The sequence below is a fragment of the Taeniopygia guttata genome, chromosome 4 (assembly GCF_048771995.1).
Source record: "Taeniopygia guttata chromosome 4, bTaeGut7.mat, whole genome shotgun sequence".
Taxonomy (NCBI): Eukaryota; Metazoa; Chordata; class Aves; order Passeriformes; family Estrildidae; genus Taeniopygia; species Taeniopygia guttata.
This window is the reverse complement of record NC_133028.1, coordinates 51,498,598-51,516,036: the sequence shown is the minus strand read 5'-3', so window position 1 is coordinate 51,516,036 and position 17,439 is coordinate 51,498,598.

Below are 17,439 nucleotides of genomic sequence, written 5' to 3'. Positions count from 1 at the left end.
AGGAAAATGGCATTTACAGATATTATCTTGTCTGATTACCCACTCCAATTTTAATGTTTTCCTGATCCCAGTTTTTATCCCATCCATTATCTCATTTTGCCTCAGTAGTTAAGCAAATTTTGCTGTAATTGCAGAAAAATGTAGATAGAGATAAAAGAATGCCAAGTGGTTGGGAACATACTGCATAAACCAGACTGTAAAGAGTTTGTTTCTAACACCTATTTGCACCCATCTTTCATTTTTAAGAAATAGTTATGTATTGATTTACAAAGTTACTGTTACTGTTACATGATAGTTTACTGGGAGTTCCTAAGTCATTGTTGTTACATTTTACTTAACTATTTGGGGAAAGATATGAGGCTTTTCCCACTGAATTTAGTCTCTCCACCTCCCACACTGGTGACACTTCACCCCCACAATGTTGGTTAAAGCCAAGCTGCAGCTCCTTTATTGCTGCTACCAAGTTAAAAGAAGTACAAAGCTTTTTTCCTATACTGAGCTGAATGAATGAAGGGTAAAAAACAAACCCACAACCGAGCTACAAAACGCAGATTTGACCTAGGAGTTGCTAGGAAAGCCTATTTGATGCTAGACTTTTCTAACCACAAAATTTCTTGCCCCTGTGGATACTCTGTGGATGTTGATGGGATGATTGGTTCCAGCATGAGTTACACACCCAGTGCCAAAGATGTGGGTGAGAATCAAGGTCAGGGATGTGACCATGGTGTCCAAGGCAAAGGGGACTTTTGTGGCTCACTCTTCTTGTTGATAGAAGGAGCACCATGTTCTGTTGAAAACGCTCCTTCTTGTACCAATTCTGACTAGATATAGTTTCTCCCTTAAAAACTTTACCAATACATTTCTGTAACTTGAAATTGTCCATTATACAATTTATACAATGTTATTTTAGCAACACAATGGTAGAGGAAACCTAGAATTCTACTTGAAAGTGTCCAACCATCTGTCTTTTATGCTGCAGCTTTAATGATACAACTTAAACCAGAAAAACAATCCATAAATTCTAGTACAATGAAGGAATATTTGTCTCTCATTGCATTTTGTGTGGATGAAGTCTCACTGTGTCTGAACATTCGAAGGAATGGCTGAAATTCATAGCTTTGTGGTTTCTCTCCTTAATTGCTGCTTTCCTGGATAGCAGGTGTTTTAAGAGGACACAGAAATAAATCTATTTGCAGCAAAGTTATTAGCTGTGCTAATAGAATTCTTAGTGCCTGAGGACTTTGCATAGCTGCTGTCGAATTAGAAGGCCCTGTTCCTTCCCTGTACCTGTGTGTGAGACTAAACGTAGCTGCTGCTCACTAGCTGGGCCTCCTGCGGAGGATCTTGACATCAAAGAGACAAACTAGCTAAGTCATAATTAGCCCCAAGCTTGTTTGGTGTAAATTGTAAACAATATATCAAGTTGACTAATTGTAATGAGTCTAAGTAGCAGACACTGAACCTCGGGGATTGGCGCGCCGTGTCGCCACATTAGCCGGCGGTACGGCATCGGAGAGGGGAGCAGAGCACGGTCGGTGTGCCCGGGATCCCGGCACTTGAACCCGGTGCTGCGCGGGGACATCCATCCATCAGTGCCGGCCGCGGGCAGGATCAGGTGCCCCGGCTCCTCCGGGTGCGCGCACACAGAGCCGCTCGGCAGCGGGATTTCTCACATTAATCTCCGCGCTTTGGGACGCTCCTTCAGATGTAAAAACATTGAAAGCACCAGAAGGATCACCAGGAAAGTCACAGGCTCTGTGTTCACCGTTTTTGGTGATGCAAGGTGTCTTTTGAAGCACATAACTTTATTATGGAAAAAACTGAGCCCCTTCTTTCCTATTCTGTTTCAAAATGTTGAACACCTAAATCCCGAAGCAGCCAATCTGTGGGTGGTTCAGTAAATATTTATTATTTACTGAGAAGAACTTCCCTGTCATTGTACAAAAGCACTAAGCTGGGTTGGAGAGAATCAGTGAATTTTAGCAAGAAACAAAACTCCTTGGACTAGTAATTTTGCCTGACTGACACAGACTTTCTGTACTCCTCATCACCTCTGCTTTTCAAAGCTGGAAGTTTGAAGGCTGTGATAGGCACAATATGAGAAATGCCACACTGTTTGTTTGTGTGTGTCTGCTCTATCACACTATCAACACAATATAGGAATAGATCAAAGATTCCTAATGGGTCAAATTTTTATTAGTTCATATGAACGTAGGAAAAAACACAAATATTTTTGGTCATGTGTAGTAATGACATAAGGAAGAAAAATTAAGGTACTTGCAAATCAGCAAGCTATTAGAGGATAAGAAAAAGAAATCCTTATGGTGAGTCCTTGGTGACTTTTAAGAGCCCACCTTTTTTAGAAAGATATTTTTCTCTATTTATCCTCACCAGGAACAAAACTTTCCTTGTTTCTCAATGAAATTTATGCTAGTAAGTATATTAGGAATGAAAAAAGGGAAATACTTCTGGGAACGAGGAGTGTATGAACATATAATACTGAACTAGGGTGTGTGGAAGCAAGTTAAGAAAACTGCAAAAAATTTTTCAGAATTCAACTGACATACATGCTGGGGTGTAAAATATCCGTTCAAAAGAATTAAGGAAGGTTTCTGTCATCACTCAGTCACAGCTCTGCTCTCTTACTTCATTGGAAAGTTCAAACATTATTTCTGGCTTCCAGGAACAGTGAGAATAGATTTTTCTGCCATCCATGCAGGCACCAATCCTGAATAGGTTGTCTTAAAATGCAATCCTGAGCAGACTTTCTCACAAGGCCAGAAAGAAGCACCCATAGAATACTTTCTTAGTTTCAAAGAAAAAAAAAACAGAGATGCTGTATTCAGTCTCAAAAGGACCTATCATGAAAAGGAAAGATATTTTTTCTCCTTCCCTTTAAAGTACATTTAGTGCAAGGTCAAAGAAGGAAGTTGGTGGTTGCAGCCAGCTGCCTGGGGAAAAGTACATGTGATAGTCTTATTTTGCCAGTGGTTACTCTCTTGAAGGACAGTGGTTTTTGTATTTGGCAAGATGGGTTTTGTAAATTACTTGTGCTTGTAACATCTGTTCAAACTGCATAGAGAATTTCTGCTTTAAACTGTATGAAATTATCCGTAACATGTACTACCCCTTCTACTCACTCTACATTGTAAATACCTCTCACCTTTGACCCTTCATTCATCTGATGGTGTTGACTGTTCATAAGTCATTCAGGTGTTCTTGGATTTCTCATGGATTCTTTTAATTCAAACACTGCAGCTAAGAGTTCCTCATATCACAGTGGCAAGCTTGGGGCTTTGGTACTTGATGAGACAGAGGAAGCTGCACCTCCCATAAGCCCTGGAATGACTGGCTTGTGAAGTGAGCACAGTTTGCATGCCAGCTCACAAACACCAGGAAAACAAAACAGAATCTGTGATACTGTCTGTGGACACAGCCTGTGAAATAAAAAAAGTTTCTCCCAACTGAGGCTCACTGTCTCCTGGAATCTGAAACCCAACTGTGCCAACTTGGCTGGTTTATTTTAGTGCAATGGGAAGAACAGTGAGCCTTTGTCATAATGACAAAGGTAGAATATTTGCTTGTCACCAAATCCTGCCCAAGAAGAGAGCTCCACAGACGTCACGCTGTACGTTTCAGTTTGTGACAACAATAACATCCCAGCGCCCCAGGAGAGCTATTCCCCATTTGAAAGGGATATATGATATTAAACAGGGACACACCTAGCACCAGGTCAGAAGTGTTGTTAGCTCAGGACATCCCTGGCATCAGATATGTAGCTCATGTCCCAGGCTTAACATGGTTCCAACACTCAATATATATCTGTTATACTGATTTGCAGGAACGTGTTTTAGAATTATCTACAACTAGATTTGCTGTGCCACAGGACGATAAATAACCTTATCACCCCTGTGCTGAGCTGATGAATGATCAGCTGGGCTCTGCTGGGCACATGCAAGTTGGTGCACTTTGGAATCAGCATTTAATACCTGTGGTACAGAACCTGCTGTTTGACAACAGGGTGTGCTCCCCTGAGGTGAGACCATGCAAGAGATGAGTAAAGCAATTAAGAAGATTGTTGTTCCAAAGGGCCGTATCAGCTTACCCTTTTTATTATATTGCTCCCCCTAGGAGAGCTATCACAGGGATCCAGAAAATGGAGCAATAAAAAGCCACGCCTTCATTAAGCCCACATAGCCTCACTTTGTAACAGCATCTTTTCTAGTTAGTACCTAACTAGTACCTTTAGTTACCCCAGAAAGGGAAGCAGGTGTTTTCCCTCTCGTCAGTGCAGAAAGCTGAAGGGAAAACTTTTCATTTTAATCATATCCAGATAAAATTTCATGATAGAATTTGCTTCTAAAATACAGTAAGATAGCTGGGGGGTGGGTACGTGTTTATTTTTTGCAACAGGTTTTGAGGAACTAGCATTTGAAACAAAAAAGTGTTTATTGTGTTTATTTATGGCTCGTTAACCACATAATCTGAAATTTCTATTATACATAACATGATTTTATCCTGTGGCACAGCTAAAGTCCCTTGGCTCTTGTTATCTGTTTTAGTTCAAAAGGCTCTTCCTGTTTCTTTGGGGTTTTTTTTATAATCCATGGGTATTTAGTGACCCAGCTCTTCTACCAAATCTTGAGATGATCAATTTTCCCTCTGGTTTAAGTGGCTTTACTGATGATGTGACTATTTTAAATTCTGTTACAGTCCTTTGGAAGTGGTCACTGTGGGTACACCTCGTTTGCTTTTACCTCTTGGGGGCTCACATTTGCCAGTTTCAGTACTTACGGTATTTTATCTAAAACATTTTGTGCCTCTCCTGTGAAAATGCAGGGAGTGAAGTTGATATACTGGGGCTGAATACTTACACAGACAGATTCTAGAGCCTAAATATATGTACACTGATGTACACTTCAGTCTCGGACCCACACAAGACTTTGAAGTTAAAAGCTACGGTAATAAAACAATCAGTGAGGCAATTCCCAGAGTCAATTGAAGATAAGTGAACCATGTGCACTAGTTCTTGTAATCACAGGAAATAGAATGTGCATCAAATGTAAGTTTAGGTATCATGCTATTGCAGAATGACTCCTACTTTCCATACTTATAAAGTAATTTAAATGTTTTCACAGCTGTATTCTTTAAACATCCCTTAAAGTTTATATTTACTTGGGAAATATATATGTACAGCCCTGCAGTAGGATCTAACTGTGGAAACAGAAAGAAGAGGCAGGATGGCAGCATCATTGTTTCCATACGTGCACAAAGGAAGTTTAACTCCGTGATAATTTTTGCATTAATGCTAAGATCCTAACTTGGTTTTCAAGAGGAGGGGGAAGAATAAAAAGTTCCTGACATTTCTCTCTTGGTCCACTACTAATTTTTAGAAAAACCTGATCATGGCAGCTTTCTTGCTTCCTATTAGTAATTGCTGTAGGGTTCTCAGCCAAAATTCAAACTGAAATGACAATATTTGAATTTTTGTCTCTGTGTTGAGCGCAACATTTTGTCACAACCTGCTTTTCTGCTCTCTCTTACAGTAATTTTGTTCTTTTGTGGTTGGCTGTTTGCCTGGTCTTGGTGGTGTAGCCTTCAATTTAAAATGACAGTTAAGCCCATCAGTGTGTATTATCTTCAGTAGACATAACTGCAGAGAAGAAAAGCTTTTTATGACAAATTTATTCTCAGATATAAAGTTGTGACAACTGGGTGTCAATCAGTGATCATCAGGCAGGTAAGAGTGGTGCTTTGCTCATGAATGACATGATCTGTCCGGGCAAGAGAGAATAGTGGTTTTTTTTGATGAAATATTCTCATGATTATGCTATTTCCTCTTGGCATCCCTGTGGTGTGAGAGGTGGTGCTCAGACCTTGCTGGCTGTTGGTGAACCCTCCTGTTGTCATCACTTCCTTGGAAGACACTTGTTCTTCTCAACCTCTGTGATATCTGCTCCTAAAGCAGTTCCTGCAGTTTCTGTGGGGAAACAACTTTTTATCATTTGGGTTCATCTAAGAACATATAGACCAGGAGTTATCACATCTAGGTGTCCCAGTTTGTAGATTTGCTACGTGGTTGGGTAAAGAAATGTTTTGTTAATAGTAATTTACTTTGAACTGATCCTTTACTTATTCCAGGGGAAAATGCTAATAGAAATATTTGTTTAAGGAATAGTGACTAGCTGTTATATTTCCAAGTGTTCATAAACTACACAGATGAAGGAAAACACAATATCTGCTTGGATTGAGATTAAATGTGAAATTACCCTTTTTTCCCAGGTCTCAGATCAGAAAACTGAGCTGATTCCCCTTACACCCTCCAAGCTCTCAATGAAACCCTGATGCAGAACTGAGGTTGGAAGCTTGTGGCCAGTTCTGGGGGCATCATAATTTTAAACCAACTAGATCAGCCCTTTATTTGCTGACCTGTTTCATGTGCTACTTACTAGTCAGGTATTTGCTGCCGCTGTGCTTAAGAGAAAGATCTGTCACTCCTTTAAGTAGATTACCTTTGGTTGTCACTGTTTTGGAAAGGCAAAAGTTGTTTTGCCAAAGCAGGTGTCATTTCTTCCACTCGACTGTTCAGTTAACAGCCTGACACAGCAAGGGGTAAAGCTTGGTTTTCAATACTTGCTTTGTATTGTTTCATATCTTAACATGTATCTCGTTATTAGGCCTTAATTAGAGCAGACGTCACTTTCTGGTGTCAGCAGGCCTGGAGTGATTATTCTCCTCAGCCTTTTATTATGGCATTATCATATCAGTGATACAGACTGTAAAGCAAAGGTTTTGAAGCAGCAGTGAGAGGGGTAAGCTGGTTTTGGTGAGGGGAGCTTGAAGGAAAATCATAAGTAAAACAGAAAACTAAAACTGGATTGCTAGTCCTATAGATGTTTTAAAACATACATCAGAGTCTGAATCAGTGCTCATACAACAGGACTAAACACAGGATTAAAATGTAGATCAATCTCAACCTAAAATCTGTACACAGGGCTGGGCAATCATCACCAAAAGAATCTGGGTAAGGAGCAAAGAGAAACAGAGAATTCATTCAAGCTGAATCCATTCTTCTCTTCATCCTTGAAGGTACCCAGAAGTCTCGGGCAGGTTTTCCTTGCTTATGTGGCATCTCCTGGATTGGAAGCCTGTGCTCTGCAGCACACATCCATGGAGAGCCCGAGATGTCCAATCTTCATGTGTGTTAAACTGGGGGAGAACTGGAACTGCTGCACACATGCTGTGTCATCAGCCTGTGCATGTGCAAAAGCCACTGGTGTGAAATTTGCATTCAGAGCAAGTGGGGCAGCCTGTAAAGACCTAGACAAAGGGCCAGAGTCCCTGCATCCCACCTGGAGAAAATCTCCAAGTGGAGAAAGCAAGTGTGTCTGAGAAACATGGGCAGTCCTGCTCTTGCTACTCTTTGGGCAAGAATTTCTGTGATCCCATAGTGACGGACTGTGCCTGAAGAGATGCTGTTTTTTCAACTAAAATTAAATGTCCAGTTCTACTGTCAGATTGTAGCTGGTGTGCCGCAGCTTCAGGGACTGAGGCTGATACTGATGGCCTGGATCAAATTACAGAGCTTGATTCTTTAGCTGGGACGCAGACTACACTGGCTCAAGCAAGCTTTTTGGATTTTTTCCCCCTATACAGAACGGATTTATGATGTAAAACTAAAAATATGTAGTCCTTGCTGCATGCTTAATAGACATCCAGCTCTTTAATGTTAAATGACCTAAACCAAGTAACATAAAGCTGGGTGCTTGCTCTGTCCTGAGCAAAGCAAAGAAAGGGCAAGAGAGATTATTTTACTTTTCTTTCACATGAGCTAATCGTAAGTATGAGAAGCATTCATGCACCAGAATCATGAGTAACATATATGACTCTATAATAACCTAGAAAAATAAATAAAGGTGGCTGACATCCTGTTTCCTTTATGATGCACTGTATCACAGGAAAGAGCGGCATTTTTTTAGTTCCAATCATTTAATGAGATATAGTTTGTAAGAAAGTGGTGTGCAGAGAAATTAAGGTTGTTGTTTTTTGTTTTTTTTTTCTGGTTTGCATGTGGAAATTGTGAAACACATTCACTCACATACCAATATTCCTTTATGGGTATGTGTGTGAGAGAAGGAGCACCTTACTAGGGATGCTTTCAAATTTGTGGCTCTGATGCTCTGAGAAAGAATTAACAGTAGGCTTTGGTTTACTATGCAGGACAAAGAAAGATAAGCACCATTAGGCTACAAAAAAAGTCAGAGAAAATATTAAATCATCACAGATCAGGTAATTTTCTGATCACAGGAACTCTTCAAAGAAATATAAATTGAGGGAAAGATTTTCTGTCAAATGTGCTTAACTGTACAGGCACCAGCTATTCCTGTGGCACATTTAACCTGCTGTGAAGCTTTTAACTTCAAATTACAGCAAAAATATACCCTTTTTTATTTTTTCCTTCCCAATTAAAAATTTTAAAAAAGCAAATATTTTTCAAGGACTGTGTTTTAAAATATCTGCTTCAAATCAATACTCAAAAATATTTAATGAGTTTCAGCTTTTTAACTGCTGGCTTCTACTGCAGATTAAGGAAAGATCCTGCACTAGTAAATATTAATTAATAAAAGTCACATTTTCACAACTTTGCCAACAAAACACAAAAAGAATTAATGAATTTTACCAAATGAGAATTCAAAGAATTTGTGCATTTAACTACTCTAACTTGATTCTAAGCTCTCTTTGCTAAATATATGTTAGGTCATGTTTCCCAAATGTATTCAGCCATGTGATATGTAGTACCAGCTCATTCATATCAGATGAAGTGTGACTGGAAATAAAGCTGGATCTTTTTAAGAAGACACAGTCCTTTGCTCCATATTTCCAAACCAAAACAGCCAAGTTCATTGTATTTTTGCTACATTTCATTACTGCTCTTCTTCCTTCTAAGTGAAGACTAATGTAAAGACAATCACTAAAGAAGCAGCAATCATAATACCCTATACTAACTAAATTCAGACTTATGGCTACCCACAGGAGAAATACATGACAGATCCATTGTTCTGTATTAGCAGGATATTGTCCCAGTATATGAACACATGCAAACTTTGAAGGGTTTGAATATTTAAGGCAAGACACTAGTGGCTCATCCCAGTGGGAACCACAGAAAAGGGGAACCTGATTAAATTTAATGTCATTGTCACTTTTTTTTCCATTGCTAAGAATTATATAGGTAGCCATAGCTACCACACTGTTCAGACACCATGACCACAATATTCTCCCTCAGAGGTTGGCGTCAAGGGCTGAATTATTCACTCCAAGAATGTGATTCATTGCTAGATGTGATTCTCTCTGATTAAAAGATTTGTCAGTACATAAAATACATGTACATATTCTAGCAGCTTATTTTAAAATCGCTGTTATGCCCTTGCTAACCTCAAAAGACACCAATTTTATTGGTATAACTTAAGCTTGGAATACATCTGCCCCATTGAGAAAGCTCTGAAGTAACTGAGCAGCTTTTTACTGTTTACTGTACAACAAATTATGAAATCGAAAACTAAGGCAAGAATATCTAAGAGGCTACTTACAGACAATGCAATTAAAATAAGGATGTTTTTAAGCCAGTTTCTTAGAAATGTTTGCCTGCTTGAACTGTCCCCTTATCTACTGTTTATTCTGTCAGATGAAACCTTAAATAAATATTCTGCTTAACTGTGGAAACCACATAACTCTGTGTCTCCACTGCTGCTTCTGTTGCTAACTCCCAACTTCCCCAGACTTGCTTCACAGCACTATTCCTAAGCTGGATAGACTAATTAGACTCATTTCCATCCCAAATAACTTCTGTGAGCATGCCTCATTTACCACTCACTGAGTTACATGAATAAAGAAATGTCTCTATCTGTGAGGATCTGCCCAGTGTAAAATGGCTGGTTCCTCTAACGTGGGTAGGGAATAACATTTTCTCCTGTGTGTGATACTAGCAGCCTTTTTCATCATTTTCCCTTTATGCTCACAAGGAAAATCGAGTTCTAAAATAAATCCCCAGCTCATGGTGCTCACAAGGTTTAACACCACAGTGATCCTTCTACATATGTCAATTGCTCTGACTGAAATCCAAAGTTTTGGGGATTTTAGGGATGTGACAGTGCTGAGGATGAGACATGCAGGACCATTAACATTTATGCAACTTGATCTCAACGGGGAAGCTGATGACAGGCAAAGTGGCAGAGTGCCCTATTCTACTCCCCTAATTGTTTCCAGCAAGTAGAGTAGGGTGGGATTATCAGGAGGAGCTGGTAGGTGAGCACAGAACTGCTTCACGCCATTGTTTTCTCAGATTCCTTGGTCTCTTCTCAGAGTCTGTAGGAGCTGCACAGGATGCTTACTGCATATCCTGCCACACAGCTACACAGGGCCCACAGAGACAAAATCTGAGATCAGAGAGAATAAACATGGATACTGAATACTGAATTCCTAAAAACCAAAATTCTTTTGCCAAAGTTGATTTCAATGAATGAATGAAAAAGTTCTTCTTTATTGTTTTTTTTTTTATGAAACTGTGTTAGCTGCAGAGCTGCAACTATGTTATGCATTTATTATAATTTTCCAATGTGATTTTTTAAAAATTAATTAGTCTGTTACAGTTTCCAGAAAGATTTTGTATCCATTATCCTATTTTGAATCCAAGAAAGGGATTTCTGAATAATATAGCTAGTCATTTTTGAGTAGTAAATATTCTAAGTTAAAAATAAGTAATTTAACTAATGTAGCTTCTGACTTGCCAGAGGTCTTACTTAAATTAAGTATTCTCTCCTGCAATCAACTCTTTAAAACTAAGGTGCCTACTCACAGCAGAATACTGATCTCAACTAAGATATCAGCAATTGTGTGGCCAGCAGGACAACAAAAGGAATCATCCCTCTGTACTCAGCACTGTTGAGGCTGCACCTCCAATCCTGTGCTCAGTTCTGGGCCCCTCACTACAAGAAAGTGCTGGAGCCTGTCCAGAGAAGGGCAGTGGAGCTGAGGAAGGGTCTGGAGCACAAGTCCTGTGAGGGGTGGCTGAGGGAGTTGGGGATGTTCAGCTGGAAAAAAGGAGGCTCAGGGGAGACTTCATTACTCTCTACAACTGCCTGACAGGAGGCTGGAGCCAGGTGGGGGTTGGTCTCTTGTCCCAAGTAACAAGCAATAGGACAAGAGGAAATGGTCTCAAGTTGTACCAGGAGAGGTTTAGATTGGATATCAGGGGAAAAAAAAACTTAACAGAAAGGGCTGTGAAGAATAGGAATAGACTACCTATATAATAGAAAGTGTTGGAGTGTCTATCCTTGGAGCTATTTAAAAGGTGTGTGGCACCTCTGGACATAGTTTAGTGGTAGATATGGCAGTGCTGGGTTAATGGTTGGACTTAACAGCCTTTGAAGTCTTTACCAACCTAAATTACTCTGTGATCCTAAAGGTTAATTTGAGTTTACTAAGACCATTCCATTTAGTAACACCACAACTTCGGTGTCTTCAGAAACTGGAACCAGTGGGACTTCCAACAGCCCTACCATTTTTTAGAGGCAACCCAAATCCCAACAGAAAAGCCTGGACTTGTGCCAGCATGTGGGGGCAGCACTGCCAACAGCTATTGACCTCCTGGAGGAGTGTGCAGTCCTGCTGCTGCTCTGGCTGGTCCATCATGAGTGATGGAGCGTGCCCTGCCCCAGGTACTGATGGAGAGCTACTGGCCCACCATCCCCCTCTCCCCACATACAGAGGGATGCTTGCACTCTGGAAGCCTCCCTCAACTACAGAAGCAATATAATCAGAAAGCAAATATTTCCCCAATGTAGTTTTAAGTCAATATTTTGAGCTGCTGCCTGGCCTATTTGATGACAGCTAGAGGTTGGAGGTCACCTACCTGTTGATGATGGCAGCAGGAGCATAGGAGGCAGCCAGCATTCTTCTTTGCCACTGTTCAGCTAGGTTTGTTTGCAGATAGAGTATGTCAATCACAGAACTCATCCCATTCTCTTCACTGGGATCTTTCTGCTTCTGCAAAAAGGAGTGACTCAGAAAACACCCAATTCTTCTTACTGACAACTCCTATTTTTAGTCCTTCTGGAAAGCTTTTGTCTTTCTTGAAAATTTGTGAGAGCTAACAGTGATAAAACTGGAGGCAGCCTGAACAGGATCGGGATTAGGTACTAAACATTAAAGCTTCTGCCCACAGCGCTGGAGAGAAGGGAACCTCGGAGGCCAGGGGGATAAAGAGTGCGGAAAGCCGGAGCCAGGGCTCTGCTCCGCAAAGGAAGCCTGGCATCTAGTGGACATTAGCTGTTGCATCACTTCTGCCTTTTGGTTAGTAGGGCTCAAGGCTACCTATACATCATCCAAACACTCGTCCTGACCCTAAGTTCGTGTGCCTGACTGCAAGCTGTAGTCAGCTCCTGTCCTAATTGTGGTTAAAAATTCATGGCTACTCTTAAATCTGGTCAGCTGCCACTTAAAAAGTCGAGCTCGATTATTAACAGCTCCTTCATGGAACTTGCTTTTGTGACATAAATCCTATTTTCTGTGGTTTTTTCTGCCATAATGAATATAAATGTGTGAAAAAAACAATATTAGAAGATATGTGAGGGACTCATGCTAAATACCTGCTCAGAAGGAGAGATGCATGATACAATATCCATAAAAGTAACTACATGAAAGACTTGCATTTTCATTTAATCCTAAACATATTAGTTGTTCCAACAAGCTGCAACCCTCCCAAACTTCTTTCCTTATATTCCAAAAGTAATTTGAATGCATGTTACTCTCCTTGAGTACCAAGTCAACATTTAAATGCACTACCTTTCCTTTTATTTACATTTCCATTCTTATTCAGAGTTCATACAAGGCCAAGGGGTGAGTATGTGTCACCCTGCTTTGAACAGAATTGCTCCTTTCACTTACGGCAGTATTTTTCTGTACTTATGCTAAGTTGTGTCTTACTATGCAATCAGACCTATTAGAAATAATAGGATTAGCTTTAAAATAAGGTAGCATGCAACATTAGCCTAAAGAGAGAGCATGATCTGTATAGCAACTATTTTACGTTTCTTTATTAAGTAAAATTGTAGTGCGTTGTGTTGTTCACAGTAGATTAGAAAAAAACTTAATAGTTTCTTAACCTAAATCTATGGAAAAGCCTTAGCAAGCAAAAAAAGTTGCATCTTTAAAGTTGATTTTGAATACTTAATAAATGTCGGTGGCAGTTCTCTCCCCCTGGCGGCCAGGAGAATGTGCTTGCTTTGGTTCCTAAATCGGCAACATCCCTGTTACTGCTGTCCCTCCTTACGAACTTGACGAGGAGATTTCTGCCCAAAATCGGCAGTGGGCCCTTATTTAGCACACAAGTAATTCTTTGCTTTTAATAGAAGTGGCGAGAGAATTCCTCAGAGTGGTACTCAAGACATCAATGGAGCAGTAATTGAACTGACATGCAGATGATGGAGTTGCATTGCTTTGGTAAAAAATTCTGTCAAAATTAGGTTGTTTTACTAAATAGTCCCAGAAACGAGAGAGGCCTAAAAATATGTATTTTCTTATTCATGGTCTTTTTAAAGGAGAGAATGTACTTTAAAAACATTTGTTTGTAAAGGTCAGACAGAAGTGGCAGAAATGTTAATGACTTCATGAGTATTTGAAAACTGAGCAGTCAGCATACCAGAAAGTTAGAAAATAAGGCACCACAGTACTTGCTAGGGAATACTTAGTAAATAGCTCATGTTATGCAGGCAATATATATTGTGTTTATTTGTGTTTAATGTGCCATGTCAATTAACAGGCACATTTGTTTCCATCCCAAAAGGTTTATTCTGTTTTAATTGAAAATGTCAACAATGCATTAAAATGTGAAGCAAGTCTTCAGAACCTTATTAACCATTCCCCTTGCCCTGCCCTTCAAAAAGAAGCAAATATAGTCACTTCAAAATTGAGAAAACTCAAGAGATTAATTTTGTCTGATGCCAAGTTCCTCTTGTGCTGGTTATCACAGTGAAATAAGGGACTTTTTAAAAACAGGTTGTATGGGAACAAACCAGGGACAACGTGGTATTTACATGGGGTCATTTCCATCACTTGATAACTGCTTTATGATCTACTTATCAGCAGGATCTCCCCATCTCTGAGACCAGAGATGCATTGGCTGGGTGATCTCTGTGTTCCGCTCTTGGCTTTGCTGGGATTGCAGGAGGAGAAGGAAAGTTTCCATGCTGGCCGTGGTTGTCTGTCTGTCTTTTTGGTGTTCATCATAGAGTGTGGTTGGCAGCAGGGATAAGAGAACCCCTGCCAGCCCCAGCCCTTGGCAGACCCGTGGGTCCCTGAGCTCAGCAACAGCTGCAGTCACTGCCACAGGCTGGGAAGTCTGTCCATGCAGCCATGGCCTGTCTTGCCTTTTGTCCCTGAGCTACAGAGGAGAAGAGACCATAGAGACAGAAGCAGCATGTAGCTAGAGGCAGTAGCATCTATCTGTAGGTTGGTTCATCACAGTTTGAGATCCAGTCCTTCATTCAGCATTTGGCTCTTCCCTCTTTTTGTTTTTAACTTAAAAGAAGGAGTTGGAATTTGGAGGGTTATTACATCCCTGATAATCTCATTACAACCCATATTGTAAATAGACTCAAACTCTGGTTTTGCTCATTTGACATACACACATATTGACCAAAGAAAACTGTAAGGTGTTAAAATCAATTTCATGGGCTTGTTAATGTGATATTTCTGTCTCATATGGTAAAAATTAATTAAAAGTGTTAACCAAGGAAAGCTTCCATGAGGTCTGCATGACTTTCTGAGTTGTCCCAAGTTCTTCTTGTTAAAACTGGATGCAGGAAAACAGATTAAGGAGCTGGGAAAAGCAGACTAAGGAACAGAGAAAGAGAGAGAAATAATAATTTTTAAAATGTAATTGGAAGAGGCAGAAGGAGATAATCCAGTTCTTTCTCTGCCTGAAGGCAGGATCAACTATAACTATGTCAGCTTTGACAGATGTTTGCCTAACTGGTTCTTGAAAGTTTCTAATGATGACGAATTCACAATCTCACCAGATGCTATACTCCAGTGTTTAATTATGTCTATGGTTTGAAAGAATTTCTTAAGCCTAATGCCATCTCTACATGTTCTGTTTCTCATGAAAATAGGGGACAGATGTTTGTCTTCCTCTTGCAGTGCTTCTATGCACACTTGCAGACCTGTCTCCTTGGTATTCTCTGCTTTATATTCAGCATGTCCCATTTATTAAACTTTTATTTAAAGGCTATGATCTCAAGAAACGAGAATAAATAGAGGTTGTTTCTGAACTATCTCAAATTCAGCCACAATAAAACAAGCTGTACATCCCAAACTGTGTCCCAAACTAGACGCAAGGCTTTTGTCTTACTGTGCACTGGGCATAATAGTCCTGCTCAAAGAAAACAGCGGTCTTGGGGATGTGCAGTTTTAGTACAACCAAACATGGCATTTCCATTCTTCATAGTGGTGGGACCTGTTACCACTCTTAGTTCTACTTCTCCAGAAGAATGGTTATGTAGGCTATATTTTTTCCTCATCTGTTTTATCTTTAACTCTTTGGGGTTTTTTCCCTTTTTGATCCTGTAGGAACAGTGATTTTTGCTGTTGAATAACATGTAATTATTTTCTAACAATTTCTTTAATTTGCAAGATCATTTTGAGTTTTAATCTTAATTTCAGTGCAGGACTTCCAGCATGCTTACGGTCCTGTCTCAGTTTGGTGTCATCTGTAGTTTGCATCCTGTGATCTAGATTGTAAATACACAAATTGGACAAAAGCCACAGGAACATGCCCCCATAAGATAAATTCTTCTATGCTGACCACTCACTATTGGGCCATTAATCAGTTCTGGAGTTTGATGTTCATTGTGTTCCTATGGCTAATGGAAATGCCATAGGATACCCCAAGTCATGGATCTGTCATAATGACAAACTGCCAAAAGCCTTACTGAAGTCAACATAGATAACATATGCTGTTTTCTCCATATTCATGAGCCTTCCTGCTCTGTTCAAAACAATTTTGACATTGCACATTTCACAAATCCATGCTGGCTGTTGCCCCCTAGGTGTGGGGGGGGGGGGGGGGGCAGGGGTGTGGGTGCATGAAGTTATATTAGCTTCTTGGCATTTTATTGGCATAATAGTTCTCTCTCATTAAGTGTTTTAAGCTTGGTTGTGTCACAGCCTTGAAAACTATTTTTCACTTTAGAGTAAATGTAAAATCTTACTACAGAGACAGGACAGGAAATTTTCATCCTTTCCTCAAATTTGTGAAGCTTTTACTGTGTGCTAATAGTTAAATAGAGCCTAGTAACAGTAATCCTTTCTTGCAAAGTTTATAATAATATGACAATGTTGAATTAAATAGCAGTTAAAAAATGTCATGTAAATCCCAGTTTACCTCTGTGACCTTTCTAAGTCCCAAAGCCTTAAAGATAGCTTGTTAATGAGATTTTCAACTTTGGAAATGAGAAGTTAAAAATACTTTTCTAATATCAAGATATATATTTTAGGAATGAGGCTTATATTCCTTGAATGTAAAATAAAACGAAACAAAGCATATTTGTTCTAATTACAGAAGCAGACATGAAGGGAAGAACTCTGATCCTAGGAGTGGAAGTGTACCTGTACTTAATCTTTTTCTGCGTGCATTTACAAAAGCCATTACTCCAGCTTTTAAATATCAAGATTTGAAGTAACAAATTATAGTAGTTTATAAAAAAACCCCAAGAAAGTAGAAAAGAACCTCGAAAGATGATTTGAGTTTTTCCTCTTAAAAAAATAACTGGTCTATGTATTTTTAGGATCAGATAATTTTTTTAACCAGCACAGGCGTGGATTCTTTTAGAACACGATTTGCAGTAAAATGAGGGTTTATAACTTAAAAGCATGAATTAAACAGAAAGTGGTAGAAAATAACACATAAATGTATGTAATGAAAGAGTGTCTATGCCTTGTTCCAGTTCCTTTGAGATTCAGAACAGTACATGGCAAAACTCTGCTACTGCTTATGTACCAACAACATGCTAATGAACAAATTCTATTTGCTTAAGGCCAAATTCTGTTCTTGAAAGATACTCTTTCAGAGGTCCAGTTCAGCCCTTCTCTGTCTCAATAGTAGCTGGGGGGAAATAGCTGGATCAGGTTTTATACATACAATTTGAAAACAAATAAACGAACGAAACCCTGTAAATATGTTTGGTGCAAATATGTATTTACTCCTGTGTATTTATTTATGCAAGCCCCATAGCATTGTTTTGGTGAATTATGGGGACAGTTATATGAATGCTGGGACCAAAGAACTTGAATTTCCTGTTCATTTTTACTCTGCCAGTTTCCATACTACGTGACATCAAAAATACAACAGTGTAGAAGAGTTACAGCAGTGTAGCCTGATAGAAG